Below are 15,355 nucleotides of genomic sequence, written 5' to 3'. Positions count from 1 at the left end.
CACACTGTAGTGTCTATGCTAATGTGCTCACCAAAAGGGCACATAGTGTGGGATGAATGGACACCATGGGCAAAATGACACCAGTAGTGTTGAAACTGAGTGCTACAGAGTTCAATTATGTGGCCTGAATGCCAAAGGTTGCAACATAACTGTAGTGGGGTGAGGAAATGTTCAGATCAACCTTTAAATGGAAAGAAAGCAGAACAGGCCAGCCAACCTTCATATAGTTGGGCACTCAGCAGATGCTGCATGACATTTTAGCTGTTAATTGTCAAAGCAAACTGTGCTTGGCTCTATTTTTTACCTGTAAGGCAGGTAATCTGTGCTCCTTAACTCAGTTACAGTCGAGGCTTTGGGAGAAGGCTCAAAGTCGTCCAGAAGTTTTACAGAAGGTTTATTGAGCAACACAACTTAAATAACTGCGTGAGTCGGGATCATCGGCCAGGAGGCTTTCTGTTTAGCTTATTAAAGCCACAGTTTCATTCACTGCTCGTCTTGTGTTAATTGATGGCCTGGAGCTGGACCCACAAGCAGCCGACGCCACTGTGACATTCGAGCACTGGCTAAGCTGCTTCGAAGCTTACCTCAGATCCTCCACCGACAACGTCACCGACCTTCAAAAGCTTCAAATACTCAACGCACGGGTGAGCCTGCAAGTTTTCCTTCTTATCAGAGATGCCGACTCGTATACGGAGGCGATAATGCTGCTGAAGGGACAGTACATAAAGGCAGCAAATGAGGTGTACGCCAGGCACCTCCTTGCCACGAGGCGACAACGCCCCGGCAAATCACAAGCCGAATTCCTGTGTGCCTTGCGCGTACTCGGCCGGAACTGTGCTTGCCAGGTGGTATTGGTTGTCAAAACACACGGAGCTGCTGATCAGGGCCGCCTATGTCGCGGGCATTAAATCCAATTACATCCGCCAGCGCTTGCTAGAAGGGGGTACACTTGGCCTCCCAGAGACAGTGCAGCTCTGTTTTATATGTATTGTGGTAAACCACTGCCCGATGGCTCTGCCTCCCCTTGGGCTCGGTATAAAGGTGGCTGACCTCCGGCCCTGCCCCAGTTCGGGATCAGTGGCCAGGAGGCTTTCTGTTTTGCTTATTAAAGCCACAGTTTCGTTCACTACTCGTCTTGTGTTAATTGATGGCACATCACACATAAATGTAAACCTGGCAACCTCACCTCTGACGTGGATGTTGGTGATGAGCGCTCTGGCAGCAATGAATCTCCAGGGACTTCAATGCTCGGGGTGCACCGGAGAGGATGTGGGGGACACAGGTAATTTCAACCCGGGGCTGGGGCTGGGGTTCAGTCTCTCAATCTTGGGTGAGGGGCTGCTGGCAGGATTTACCTTCCCTTTACTTTGGGATGCTCCTTGCTTTAAAGGTGTCTGGAGGCTGGCATGCAGGCACTGCTTCATGTATATTCCTTGCTGGGCTTGTGTTCAAATCACTGCTGAGGGAGTGCCCATTATTAATGGGAACCGGAAAGTGGGTGGGAGGAGGTAGTTACAGCGGGTCAGTACTGGGAGCGACTTGAGTGGGGTTCCATGAGAGGCCAGGCTGCAAGGACAGAATGGGGGACTCAGGAATGGGTTGCAACCCTGCCTCATGAGGCACGATGACCCTCTCACTTGGGCGGGAGGATGACTCAATGTGAGTAGAACCCCACACTCAGGCGGCACTGTGAGGACAAAAGGGTTAAGTTGTATAGAAGTTCCAATCCACTTGTCAGGGAAGTTTGACTGTCAGAATTAGGAACATTGGATTCGAAGGCTGATGGAAGGCTTGTCAACTCTACAGCCCTTATAAACCTGGAGAATGAAGGTGCCTTCTTGGTATGTGCTTGTGATGCTAATTGCAGGCTTCATTCTAATCAACTGTGTATTGTCTGCTACAAGAGGCAGTGATTTTCCTGATATGCTACCTCACCCTTCATTGACTAATCAATTGTTCCAATTATATTTGCAGAGCTAAACATCAGTGCCATTGATTGGAGCCAAGTTTTTAACCTTCAGACGCATGGCCCCAAAAATTCAACTCCAACGCTCATACAAGCAATAACATGACACAGATGACACTGATGTGTACCCCAATACACGACGTGATCATGATGTTTACCATCACTCACCCTGTTCAAGGTCATGACCTTGGGCATCTTTGAGGTCCCCCGAGAGGATGCAGATCTCGGTCTCATGCATCCACTCAACTGTCCTTTAACCTAACGCCAAGGTTGGGGGGGGGGGTGGCGTTGGGGAATGGTCAGGGGTAAGGTGCCACCACTGAGACCCTCGAGGGTCCACATGCCTCATTCTGGTGGGGTTGAGAGGGGCAACTGGGGAGAAGTGGCAGTGTCTGATGGGAGGGTGTGAGGTTTAGCACTCGCTGAGGGGGAAGCGCATGGGTGGAAATCCCAAAGGCGTGTAGGGCTGAGGGTGAGGGCTGTGTCAGGAATCCATAAGACTCACTTTGGTGTTGTCTTCTTTTCAGTGCCTGATTCGGAGAACCATGGAGATAGTTGAGTTGGCTATTCTACTCATAGCAATCGAACAGCAGCAGAGGCATCGACATGCCGCTGCATATGGTCGTGACCAGCGCCCTGCAGAGGAGGGGGAGGCTGGGCCTGTAGATGTGCTGGGAGCAGCACCAAGATGATGGAGCCTCGTAGGAGACTCTAGAGGCAAAGGGTCTTCCGACATCAGACGTCCTACCTGCAGATGTTGGAGAAGACTGCGCCTGTCCCAGGGATCTTTTGTGTTATTAGCACGACAAATGGACCATGTTTGAACTATTTTCAGAGTTGTGTTGTAGTTTAGATTGTGTGTGTCATCTATGAAATCTTTAATAAAACTCATTTTTTTAAAAGATGGAGATGAGGAGAATTTTTCTCTCTCAGAGGGCTGTGACTCCCTGGGACTTGCTTCCCTCGAAATGCAGTGGAAGCAGAATTTTAAAATATTTTCAAGACAAAGCTAGTTAGAGTTTTGATTAACAAGGGGTGAAAAGTTATCGGGGTAGACAGAAATGTGGGATTGAGGTTACAAGCAGATCAGCCATGAATTTAGTGGCCTACTCCTGCTCCTAATTCCTATGTTCGCACCCTACATTTTAGTTAGTTCAACAACAATAATACATGAAGGCGACTTTTTACACAGGATTACACAGGATTGTTACACAGTTTAGCCATTTAGGCTTTCACAGTTTAACAAAATATGCAAATAATTATAATGGGAACTATTCAAATGCCGTATTTTTATTTAATCTCAGAACTTCAAATGTATTGGATTATGTCATAATTTATTTTTGCTTTTCGTAAAATATTAATACTCCATGTTAATGGTCTTAGTTTCACTGCTCATGTGGCTGCCCAACGTGCTCAGACCTGTTGTGCTGATTAGTCAGTCAATTGTGAGTTTAATTACAAAAAAACAGAAGTCTCTTAATGCATTTTGGGTTTGTCTTTTCATCTTAGTCAATAGATGACATAGTGTAGATAAGATGAATAATGAAGTTATATGACACATCTTACAATGCGGTTTTCATGAGCTGACACAGGTAATGAATGATCCCTTGCCCTTTCAGATTTGCTTCTAATAGCGCCATTTCAGATCTAAGAGGATTCAAAGGATTAATGTTGTGACATTTTTCCCCTTAACATGTTAGCTTTTCAATAAATACTTCTCAACTTAGAAACTCAGTTCCTTTTTATCTTTAATGAGTGATAGAAAGTAAGACCACTACAAAGAACATAAATAGAGAATTCTGGCTTTCATCTGAATGTAGTTTTAAATTACTTGAGAACATGATATTATATAATGAACATCAGTATGGAAAATCCATAACTTTATGAATAATGCAGACTTTTCAGTGTTTGAAAATGTATTTATTATTGCAAATTATGACTTTTTTCAGGTACAAGCTTTGCTTTGAGGTTGACCATTACTCTACAGGATGGGTTACATCCTCAGTCGGAGCTCAGTATAAAAAGCAATGAGGCTGCTGGATCTCAATGCTGCCTAAAAACAAGATTTAAAACAAAATTTAATTTGAATGGGTAGATTTATTTTAATGAGCTAGGATTTGTGGACTTTGATAATCTTGAAACCCAACACCTTCACCCACCTCATCCCTCTCACCCACCCCCGCATACTCCCTCCCACCCCCTTCAATCCCAACCCCACCTACCAATGATTTCCATTCCATCCTGAGCATATTAACATATGTTTGGGTATTTGGTTCTTTGGTTGTTGTGGGCTGTCTTGGGCTGTACCTTTTACAATTTGCCATTCTTCACATGTGAGCCTCTATACTGAGTGTAAACTACATGATTGTAGGGAGGGATGCCAAACCAGAGTCTAATCCTGCCATCACCTCTTGTCCACATACATATATTTTTCAGGAAGATTCATTGAATAGCTATCAAGACTTTTGCTGAATCGTTTCTCCCTTTAGTTCAATTGCAATTTCCTAATCACTGTCCTGGATGAGATCTGGGTGTTGCATTGTCCACACAAAAGAAAACTCTGCACTTGTGTTGCACATTCCACCATCTGCATTGAGCTCGTACAGAGCAGATGGCCCTTGTTGCCCCGTGGCCATCCTCTGGATGTAAAATATTGCGGGAACAGTAAGCTAGCATTGGATGAAATGCATCATAACTGCTTCTAGGATAGTGGGCATCCGTCAATGTGATGTGCTTGAAATGTGGTGCACACAAAGCCATGTATGTACAATTGATGCAGCACCCTGCACTATGGAAGAGCCATGTACTGCTCTAACTGCTATTCTCTGTTCAGAGAGAACATAATGAATTCCCCTTTCCTGTCACATTTGGGTTGCAGTGATGGGCAACAAATTGTTAGTTATTAGCTATATTGCCTGGAACAATCCCAATGTGTAAGAACTTGAGGGCCATGGTCTGCTTCACTGCCAGTGGAGCATCATCCCTGCACAGCTCTGAGACTACAGGTCTGGTTCCATCGTCAATGATTGTGAGCTGTTTTCTTTGTTCAAAGTATTTGCAAAATATTTGGTTGTTAGAGTATAATCTGGTCATCTGTTTTGCAATATATGTTTTATTTGGATGCATGCCAAAGATGTGCAGGTTAGGTGGATTGGCCATGATAAATTGCCCTTAGTGTCCAAAATGGTTAGGTGGGCTTACTGGGTTATGGGATAGAGTGGAAGTGTGGGTTTAAATGGGATGCTCTTTCCAAGGGCCGGTGCAGACTCGATGGGCCAAATGGCCTCCTTCTGCACTGTCTATTCTATGATTCATTCATCATCCTGTGGTTGTGCATGCATAATCTCGTTACCTTTTTTCCGTAACTGACAATGAGCAAAGTAGATGTTTTCACTTCCTTAATAAAAATTAAATCCTTCCACTGGTATTCTGTTGATGTCTGGTACTTCCCTTAGAATGTACTCAGTAACTGAATTGTACCTCATGATTCTCAGTCTAAACCATTGAGTTCTATGTGGCATTTTGCAATTTCATTTCGGTTAAAAGGAGTAGTCTCTGCTTGGTTTCAGTTTTAAACCTTAATCCCGTGGCATAATCAGAAAACTTCTCGCAGGTTCATGTGGTTGTTAATGCTTTTTTCTCAAACGTTGTATACCACTTCTCTATGTCCATGAGAGATCCTGAGGTGAAATAAATTGATCTCCTTTGTCTATCTTTTTGAACTTGAAATATGACTGGGCCCAGGTCTGTGGTGATGCATCAGCTGCTACAATTGTTGACAATTCGAGATCGTAGTGCATTAGTATTTCTGGTGAAATGAGAAGATTTTTCATCCCATCTAAAGCATTTTGCTAATTCACATTCTAGCACCACTGTTGACCTTGCCTCAATAGCTGTCATAACAGCTCATTGGTTTCCTGCCAACTTTGGTAGGAACTTGTCTACTTGATTGACCATCACATTCCTCCACAATAAAGGAAATGTCATTAACTCTCCTGCAGCCAACAATGAGGCTCGCTGGAAGGTCCCTGAGTAAGCTAGTCCCAAGAAATGACAATGATGCACTTATGAATACAGTAAAACCAGTATATATGCAATAATTATATGTGACAAGTGAACTATCTACATCTTAATTATATATACCTTACATAGAACATAGAACATTACAGCGCAGTACAGGCCCTTCGGCCCTCGATGTTGCGCTGTCCTGTGAAACCACTCTAAAGCCCATCTACACTATTCCCTTATCGTCCATATGTCTATCCAATGACCATTTGAATGCCCTAGTGTTGGCGAGTCCACTACTGTTGCAGGCAGGGCATTCCACGCCCTTACTACTATCTGAGGAAAGAACGTACCTCTGACATCTGTCTTATATCTATCTCCCCTCAATTTAAAGGTATGTCCCCTCGTGCCAGACATCACCATCCGAGGAAAAAGGCTCTCACTGTCCACCCTATCCAATCCTCTGATCATCTTGTATGCCTCAATTAAGTCACCTCTTAACCTTCTTCTCTCTAACGAAAACAGCCTCAAGTCCCTCAGCCTTTCCTCATAAGATCATCCCTCCAAACCAGGCAACATTCTGGTAAATCTCCTCTGCACCCTTTCCAATGCTTCCACATCCTTCCTATAATGCGGCGACCAGAATTGCATGCAATACTCCAAATGTGGCCGCACCAGAGTTTTGTACAGCTGCAACATGACCTCATGGCTCCGAAACTCAATCCCTCTACCAATAAAAGCTAACACACCGTACGCCTTCTTAACAACCCTCTCAACCTGGCTGGCAACTTTCAGGGATCTATGTACATGGACACTGAGATCTCTCTGCTCATCCACACTGCCAAGAATCTTACCATTAGCCCAGTACTCTGTCTTCCTGTTATTCCTTCCAAAATGAATCACCTCACACTTTTCTGCATTAAACTCCATTTGCCACCTCTCAGCCCAGCGCTGCAGCTTATCTATGTCCCTCTGTAACTTGTAACATCCTTCCGCACTGTCCACAACTCCACCGACTTTAGTGTCATCTGCAAATGTACTCATCCATCCTTCTACGCCCTCCTCCAGGTCATTTATAGAAATGACAAACAGCAGTGGCCCCAAAACAGATCCTTGTGGTGCACCACTAGTAACTGGACTCCAGTCTGAACATTTCCCATCAACCACCACCCTTGTCTTCTTCCAGCTAGCCAATTTCTGATCCAAACTGCTAAATCACCATGAATCCCATGCCTCGTATTTTCTGCAGTAGCCTACCGTGGGGAACCTTATAAAATGCTTTACTGAAATGCATATACACCACATCAACTGCTTTACGCTCATCCATCTGTTTGGTCACCTTCTCAAAGAACTCAATAAGGTTTGTGAGGCACGACCTACCCTTCGCAAAACCGTGTTGACTATCTCTAATCAAATTATTCCTTTCCAGATGATTATACATCCTATCTCTTATAAACCTTTCCAAGATTTTGCCCACAACAGAAGTAAGGCTCACTGGTCTATAGTTACCGGTGTTGTCTCTACTCCCCTTCTTGAACAAGGGGACAACATTTGCTATCCTCCAGTCTTCTGGCACTATTCCTGTAGACAAAGATGACTTAAAGATCAAAGACAAAGGCTCAGCAATTTCCTCCCTAGCTTCCCAGAGAATCCTAGAATAAATCCCATTCGGCCCAGGGGACTTATCTATTTTCACACTTTCCAGAATTTCTAGCACATCATTATGACTGAAGTCAGGGCCACTGGTCGGTAGTCATTGAGGCACGTTGCCTGGTTCTTCTTTGGTACTGGTATGATGGTGGTCGTCTTGAAGCAGGTGGGGACCTCGGAGTGGAGTAGGGACAGGTTAAAGATGTCCGTGAATACCTCTGCCAGCTGGTCCGCGCAGTTATGAACCTCAAGCCCTTCTAGTCTAGTAGCCTCAATCTCAGTATTCTCCGCGACAACATTGTCTTTTTCCTGTGTGAATACTGACGAAAATATTCATTTAGCACCTCTCCTATCTCCTCGGACTCCAAGCACAACTTCCCGCTACTGTCCTTGACTAGCCCTACTCTTACCCTAGTCATTCATTTATTCCTGACATATCTATAGAAAGCTTTAGGGTTATCCTTGATCCTACCTGCCAAAGGCTTATCACGTTCCCCTCCTGGCTCTTCTTAGCTCTCTCTTTAGGTCCTTCCTAGCTAACTTGTAACTCTCGTGTGCCCTAATTGAACCTTCATGTCTCATCTTTACATAAGCCGCCTTCGTCCTCTTGACAAGTGTTTCGACTGCTTTAGTAAACCACGGTTCCCTTGCTCGACCACTTCCTCCCTGCCAGACAGGTACATACTTATCAAGGACACGCAGTAGCTGTTCCTTGAACAAGCTCCACATTTCCATTGTGCCCATCCCCTGCAGTTTTCCTCTCCATCTGATGCATCCTAAGGACAGATCTGAGGCGTTCAAGGCAGACGACCCTGACCTATACAAGAAATCCAGGTACGACCTCCGCAAAGCCATCCGGAATGCCAAGAGAGAATATCAAACCAAGCTAGAGTCACAGACAGACTCTTGGCGGTTGTGGCAAGGACTAAACAACATAACGGGCTACCAAGCGAAGCCAAACAGTATCTCTGGCAACAGCGCACCCCTCCCCGATGAACTCAATGCATTCTATGCTCGGTTCGAGCAGGTAACCACCATCCCCAGCAGCCCATAATTCACCCATACCCACCATCACAGCTTCCGAAGTCAGATTGGCCTTCCTGAAAGTGAACCCTCGGAAGGCGACGGGCCCAGACGGGATCCCTGGTCATGCACTCAGAGCCTGCGCGGACCAGCTGGCAGAGGTATTCACGGACATCTTTAACCTGTCCCTACTCCACTCCGAGGGTCCCACCTGCTTCACGACGACCACCATCATACCAGTACCAAAGAAGAACCAGGCAACGTGCCTCAATGACTACCGACCAGTGGCCCTGACTTCAGTCATAATGAAGTGCTTCGAGAGGTTGATCATGAAGCGCATCACCTCCATACTCCCAGAACGCCTTGATCCACTGCAATTCGTATACCGCTGCAACCGGTCCACATCAGACACCATTTCCCTGGCCCTACACTCATCCCTAGAGCATCTCGAAAACAAGGACTCCTACATTAGACTCCTATTTATTGACTACAGCGCCGCCTTCAACACCATAACCCCTGCCAAGCTCATATCAAAGCTCCAAAGCCTAGGACTTGGCTCCCCACTCTGCAACTGGATCCTCGATTTTCTGACCAACAGACCACAATCAGTAAGAATGAACAACAACACCCGCTTCACAATAGTCCTCAACACCGGGGCCCCGCAAGGCTGCGTACTTAGCCTCCTACTCTACTCCCTGTGCACACATGACTGCGTGGCAAAACTTGGTTCCAACTCCATCTACAAGTTTGCTGGCGATACGACCATAGTGGGCCGGATCTCGAATAACGATGAGTCCGAATACAGGAGGGAGATAGAGAACCTAGTGGAGTGGTGTAGCGACAACAATCTCTCCCTCAATGCCAGCAAAACTAAAGAGCTGGTCATTAACTTCAGGAAGCAAAGTACTGTACACACCCCTGTCAGCATCAACGGGGCCGAGGTGGAGATGGTTAGCAGTTTCAAATTCCTATGGGTGCACATCTCCAAAAATCTGTCCTGGTCCACCCACGTCGACGCTACCACCAAAAAAGCACAACAGCACCTATACTTCCTCAGGAAACTAAGGAAATTCGCCATGTCCACATTGACTCTTACCAACTTTTACAGATGCACCATAGAAAGCATCCTATCGGGCTGCATCACAACCTGGTATGGCAACTGCTCGGCCCAGGACCGCAAGAAACTTCAGAGAGTCGTGAACACCGCCCAGTCTATCACACGAACCTGCTTCCCATCCATTGACTCCATCTACACCTCCCGCTGCCTGGGGAAAGCGGGCAGTATAATCAAAGATCCCTCCCACCCGGCTTACTCACTCTTCCAACTTCTTCCATCGGGCAGGAGATACAGAAGTCTGAGAACACGCATGAACAGACTCAAAAACAGTTTCTTCCCCGCTGTCACCAGACTCCTAAATGACCCTCTTATGGGCTGACTTCATTAACACTACACCCTGTATGCTTCATCCGATGCCAGTGCTTATGTAGTTACATTGTAAATGTTGTGTTGCCCTATTATGTATTTTCTTTTATTCCCTTTTCTTCTCATGTACTTAATGATCTGTTAAGCTGCTCGCAGAATAATACTTTTCACTGTACCTCGGTACACGTGACAATAAACAAATCCAATCCAATCCAATCCAATCCTAAGTCTTGCCTCATCGCATCATAATTGCCTTTCCCCCAGATAAAACTCTTGCCTTGCGGTATATACCTATCCCTTTCCATCACTAAAGTAAACGTAATCGAATTGTGGTCACTATCACCAAAGTGCTCACCTACCTCCAAATCTAACCCCTGTCCTGGTTCATTACCCAGTACCAAATCCAATATGGCCTCGCCTCTCATTGGCCTATCTACATACTGTGTCAGGAAACCCTCCTGCACACATTGGACAAATACAGACCCATCTAAAGTACTCGAACTATAGCGTTTCCAGTCAATATTTGGAAAGTTAAAGTCCCCCATAACAACTACCCTGTTGCTTTCGTTCCTATCCAGAATCATCTTTGCAATCCTTTCCTCTACATTTCTGGAACTTTTCGGAGGCCTATAGAAAACCCCTAACAGGGTGACCTCTCCTTTCCTGTTTCTAACCTCAGCCTATACTACCTCAGTAGACGAGTCCTCATCAAACGTCCTTTCTGCCACCGTAATACTGTCCTTTACTAACAATGCCACCCCTCCCCCTCTTTTACCACCTTCCCTGAGCTTACTGAAATATCTAAACCCCGGCACCTGCAACAACCATTCCTGTCCCTGCTCTATCCATGTCTCTGAAATGGCCACAACATCGAAGTCCCAGGTACCAACCCATGCCGCAAGTTCACCCACCTTATTCCGGATGCTCCTGGCATTGAAGAAGACACACTTTAAACCACCTTCCTGCCTGCAGGTACACTCCTGCAACTTTGAAACCTTACTCATGACCTCACTACTCTCAATCTCCTGCATACTGAAGCTACAATTCAGGTTCCCAAGCCCCTGCTGAACTAGTTTAAACCCTCCCGAAGAGCATTAGCAAATTTCCACCCCAGGATATTGGTACCCTTCTGGTCCAGGTGTAGACCATCCTGTTTGTAGAGGTCCCACCGACCCCAGAATGAGCCCCAATTATCCAGAAATCTGAAACCCTCCCTCCCGCACCATCCCTGTAGCCACGTGTTCAACTCCTCTCTCTCTACTTTAGCAGTAACAATGCATTTGCATCAAATATGCAAGGATACCTTCCAGTTTCAATAAAAATTATATTGCACACAACTCCATACTGATTACGCCATTCCTATTCCTCCACATTTGAACTCTTGATAAAGCATCTGCTGGGATATTGTCTCTTCCTGCTACTCAAATAACTTTCAAATTATATGGTTGCAGCATTAAACACCAGGCTACATGTGCTACCTAGTTGAAAATAGTCTCAGATTCTTTGCATGAAATTTGGCTAAAAAGATGAAAAGATTATTGGGGACCATGTAAATAATAGTCTCTGCAGAGTTGTCGGAGATGTAGATTTCAAAATGTCGTAGAGCTAAAATCAAACTCAAAGTCTCTTTTTCCACAGTTGAGTACTTCTGCTGGCAAGAATTCAACTTCCAAGAAAAGTAACTAACTGGCTATTCGATCCCCATCTTTTCCGCTTGTAATGAAACAGCACCAACACCTACATCGCTGGTGTCAACAGCCGGTTAAAATGTCTGAGCATAATTCAGCGCTGCCAAAACTAGTGCAGCAGTTGATACAGCTTTCAAGCCCTTTGCCCACTCAAATTTCTTGCATTTCTTTAACAAGCTTATCAGTGGAGCTACTACAGTGCAGAAATTCAGAATGAACTTTGCATAAAATCCACTCATGCAAATTCTCTTGTTTGTTTTAGGCAGTGGAAAATCCAGAATATTTTTGCTTCTCTGGGTGCTGCTTGACCTTGCCCCACAGTATGGCCCAAATAAGTTACTTTTACTTTCCAGCTTTAGCAAATTCACTTTTTGCCAAGAGTATGACCAAATTGGCTCTTTGTAACCCATCAAATAATTCACTCAAGTAGTGTAAATATTCCTCCCAGGTTTGGCTGAGCAAAATCAAATCATCAATATATACTGCATAGTTACATAATCCTCCAATGACCTTGTTAGTTAACTTTGAAAAGTTGCTGGTGCATTTTTCATTCCAAAAGGCATGACTTTGCATTGCTAAATTCCATCCGGGGTTACAAAAGCTAATATTTCTTTGGCTATAATTGTTAATATAACTTTCAAATTTCCCTTCAATAGATCAAATTTTATAACAAACATTGCCTGTCTAATCTTCTCACTGCAGTCTTCTAACCATGGAATTGGATATGAATCTGTCTTTGTTGCTGCATTATCTTTGCAATAATCTATAATCGCTGTGACCAACTGCTGTCGATACCATGCAATAGGTGAGCTCCAGCTATTGTGACTCAGTTCAACAAAATCATTTTCCAACATGAACCTGATCTCATCCCCCGCTGGTGTCAACTTCTCTGGAGTTAGTCTGAAAGGATTTGCTTTACACAACCCCTACATTAACCTCATGTATGGCCACAGATTGACTTCTGGTGGGGACCATGGTGTGAGTGGTCACACACAAGGCAGCTCCTGCTTGAAGGCATAGAAAAGAGCTCTTTTTACCCGAAAACGGGAGAAACTGAAGTTCGGAGGAGAGCCCCCCCCGCCCCCGCACCCCCCTGGTGTGGCATGACTGCTGGTTACCGAACCTGGCAGAAGAAGGTGAAAGATCTGGCCAAGGAGCTGGAAGAGACCTGTGGCACAGCAGCTATTGGAACGATGTGGAGGGGGAAGGTTTAGTGCAGGTTGGAAGGCCCCAGATGGAACAATTGATGGCTTTCATCAGGGAAGAGTTCCATCAATAAAGGAAAGAGAAGCAGGAGGACAGATCGAAGGCGATCGAAGAGGCTGTGGCACCCCTGAAGGCCTCGATGGAAAGGGTAGAAAAGTTCTTGGAGGCACAGGGGTAGCAGATCCGAGAGATGAAGAAGGTGATATCGGACCACAGCGATTGGGTGGTGGCATTGGAGGCAGAGGAGGGGCTCTTAGGAGACCTTTGCAAGACGCTGGTCTCTGAGGCAGAAGGGCTGGGGAGCCACCATGGGCAGTGATCGTAAGACTCCACAAGTTTCTGGAAAAAGAGAAGATCCTGCAGTGGGTCAGGGCGATGCGAACTTTGAATGGGAGGGGAATAAGGGGAATATACCAGGACGTTGGAGCTGAACTGCCAAGATGATGTACTGAGTTCAATAGGGCCATGGCGGTGCTTTATCGACGACAGATCCGGGGCGCGATTCTCCACTCCCGCGCTGGTTGGGAGAATCGCCTGGGCCGCCAAAATTTCCCGCGACGTCGGTCCGACGCCCTCACGCGATTCTCCCAAGCGGCAAGAACAGCCCCGTCGAGCTCCGCGCTGTGCAGGCCGGAGAATCGCCTGAGACACCCAAAATGGCGATTCTCCGGCACCCCTGCTATTCTCAGGTCCGGATGGGCCGAAGCCCCGACGGCGTGACCCCAGTTCACGCCGTCGCCGTTCACACCTGCTTTTTAAAGTCGTCAGCCAGTCGTGCTGGTCGGCTTCCCCGAGAAGGCTGCGGCCAAAGGGGGGGTGAGGGAGAGTGTGCAGGTGGGGGGTGGGGGGGTGGAAGAGTGTGCAGGTGGGGGGGGGGGGCGGATGAGGGAGAGGGTGCAGGTGGGAGGGGGGGGGATGAGGGAGAGTGTGCAGGTGGGGGGGTGGGTGGGAGAGTGTGCAGGTGGGGGGTGGGGGGGTGGGAGAGGGTGCAGGTGGGAGGGGGGGGATGAGGGAGAGTGTGCAGGTGGGGGGGTGGGTGGGAGAGTGTGCAGGTGGGGGGTGGGGGGGTGGGAGAGTGTGCAGGTGGGGGGTGGGGGGGTGGAAGAGGGTGCAGGTGGGAGGGGGGGATGAGGGAGAGTGTGCAGGTGGGAGGGGGGGGTGAGGGAGAGTGTGCAGGTGGGGGGGGGGGGTGGGAGAGTGTGCAGGTGGGGGTGGGTGGGAGAGTGTGCAGGTGGTGGTGGGGGGGAGAGTGTGCAGGTGGGAGGGGGGGTGAGGGAGAGTGTGCAGGTGGGAGGGGGGTTGCGGGAGAGTGTGCAGGTGGGGGGGGGGTGGGAGAGTGTGCAGGTGGGGGGGGGTGCGGGAGAGTGTGCAGGTGGGGGGGAGAGTGTGCAGGTGGGAGGGGGGTGGGCGAGTGTGCAGGTGGGAGGGGGGGTGCGGGAGAGTGTGCAGGTGGGAGGGGGATGTGGGAGAGGGTGGAGGTGGGAGGTGGGTGCGGGAGAGTGTGCAGGTGGGAGGTGGGTGTGGGAGAGTGTGCAGGTGGGAGGGGGGGGTGGGAAAGTGTGCAGGTGGGAGGGTGGGTGCGGGAGAGTGTGCAGGTGGGAGGGGGGTGTGGGAGAGGGTGGAGGTGGGTGGTGGGTGTGGGAGAGTGTGCAGGTGGGAGGGGGGATGAGGGAGAGTGTGCAGGTGGGAGGAGGGGGATGACGGAGAGTGTGCAGGTGGGAGGGGGGATGAGGGAGTGTGTGCAGGTGGGAGGAGGGGGATGACGGAGAGTGTGCAGGTGGGAGGGCGGATGAGGGAGAGTGTGCAGGTGGGAGGGGGGATGAGGGAGAGTGTGCAGGTGGGAGGGGGGGATGAGGGAGAGTGTGCAGGTGGGGGGGGGTGCGGGAGAGTGTGCAGGTGGCGGAGGTGTGGGAGAGTGTGCAGGTTGGAGGGGGGGTGGGAGAGTGTGCAGGTGGGAGGGGGGTTACGGGAGAGTGTGCAGGTGGGAGGGGGGTGTGGGAGAGGGTGGAGGTGGGAGGGGGGTGTGGGAGAGTGTGCAGGTGGGAGGGGGGGTGAGGGAGAGTGTGCAGTTGGAAGGGGGGTGAGGGAGAGTGTGCAGGTGGGGGGGGGTGCGGGAGAGTGTGCAGGTGGCGGAGGTGTGGGAGAGTGTGCAGGTTGGAGGGGGGGTGGGAGAGTGTGCAGGTGGGAGGGGGGTGTGGGAGAGGGTGGAGGTGGGAGGGGGGGTGTGGGAGAGTGTGCAGGTGGGGGGTGTGTGGGAGAGGGTGCAGGTGGGAGGGGGGGATGAGGGAGCGGCGTGCAATGGGAGGGGGGTGAGGGAGAGTGTGCAGGTGGGAGGGGGGTGAGGGAGAGTGTGGATGGTATCGTCCATCCGCGGATGCCACAGGTCAGCCGCCC

General features: G+C 48.3%; 1 long non-coding RNA gene across 1 annotated transcript; it reads left to right on the top strand.

Moving 5' to 3' along the window:
• Positions 1 to 202: 202 nt before the first annotated feature.
• Positions 203 to 2,868, top strand: LOC140426370 (uncharacterized). Its single transcript, XR_011948191.1, has 2 exons — positions 203 to 644; positions 2,494 to 2,868. It is a non-coding gene; the product is annotated as an uncharacterized lncRNA (long non-coding RNA).
• Positions 2,869 to 15,355: the final 12,487 nt, after the last annotated feature.

Source organism: Scyliorhinus torazame, chromosome 7 (genome assembly GCF_047496885.1).
Source record: "Scyliorhinus torazame isolate Kashiwa2021f chromosome 7, sScyTor2.1, whole genome shotgun sequence".
Lineage (NCBI taxonomy): Eukaryota > Metazoa > Chordata > Chondrichthyes > Carcharhiniformes > Scyliorhinidae > Scyliorhinus > Scyliorhinus torazame.
This window is presented reverse-complemented; position numbering and strand designations above follow the sequence as displayed.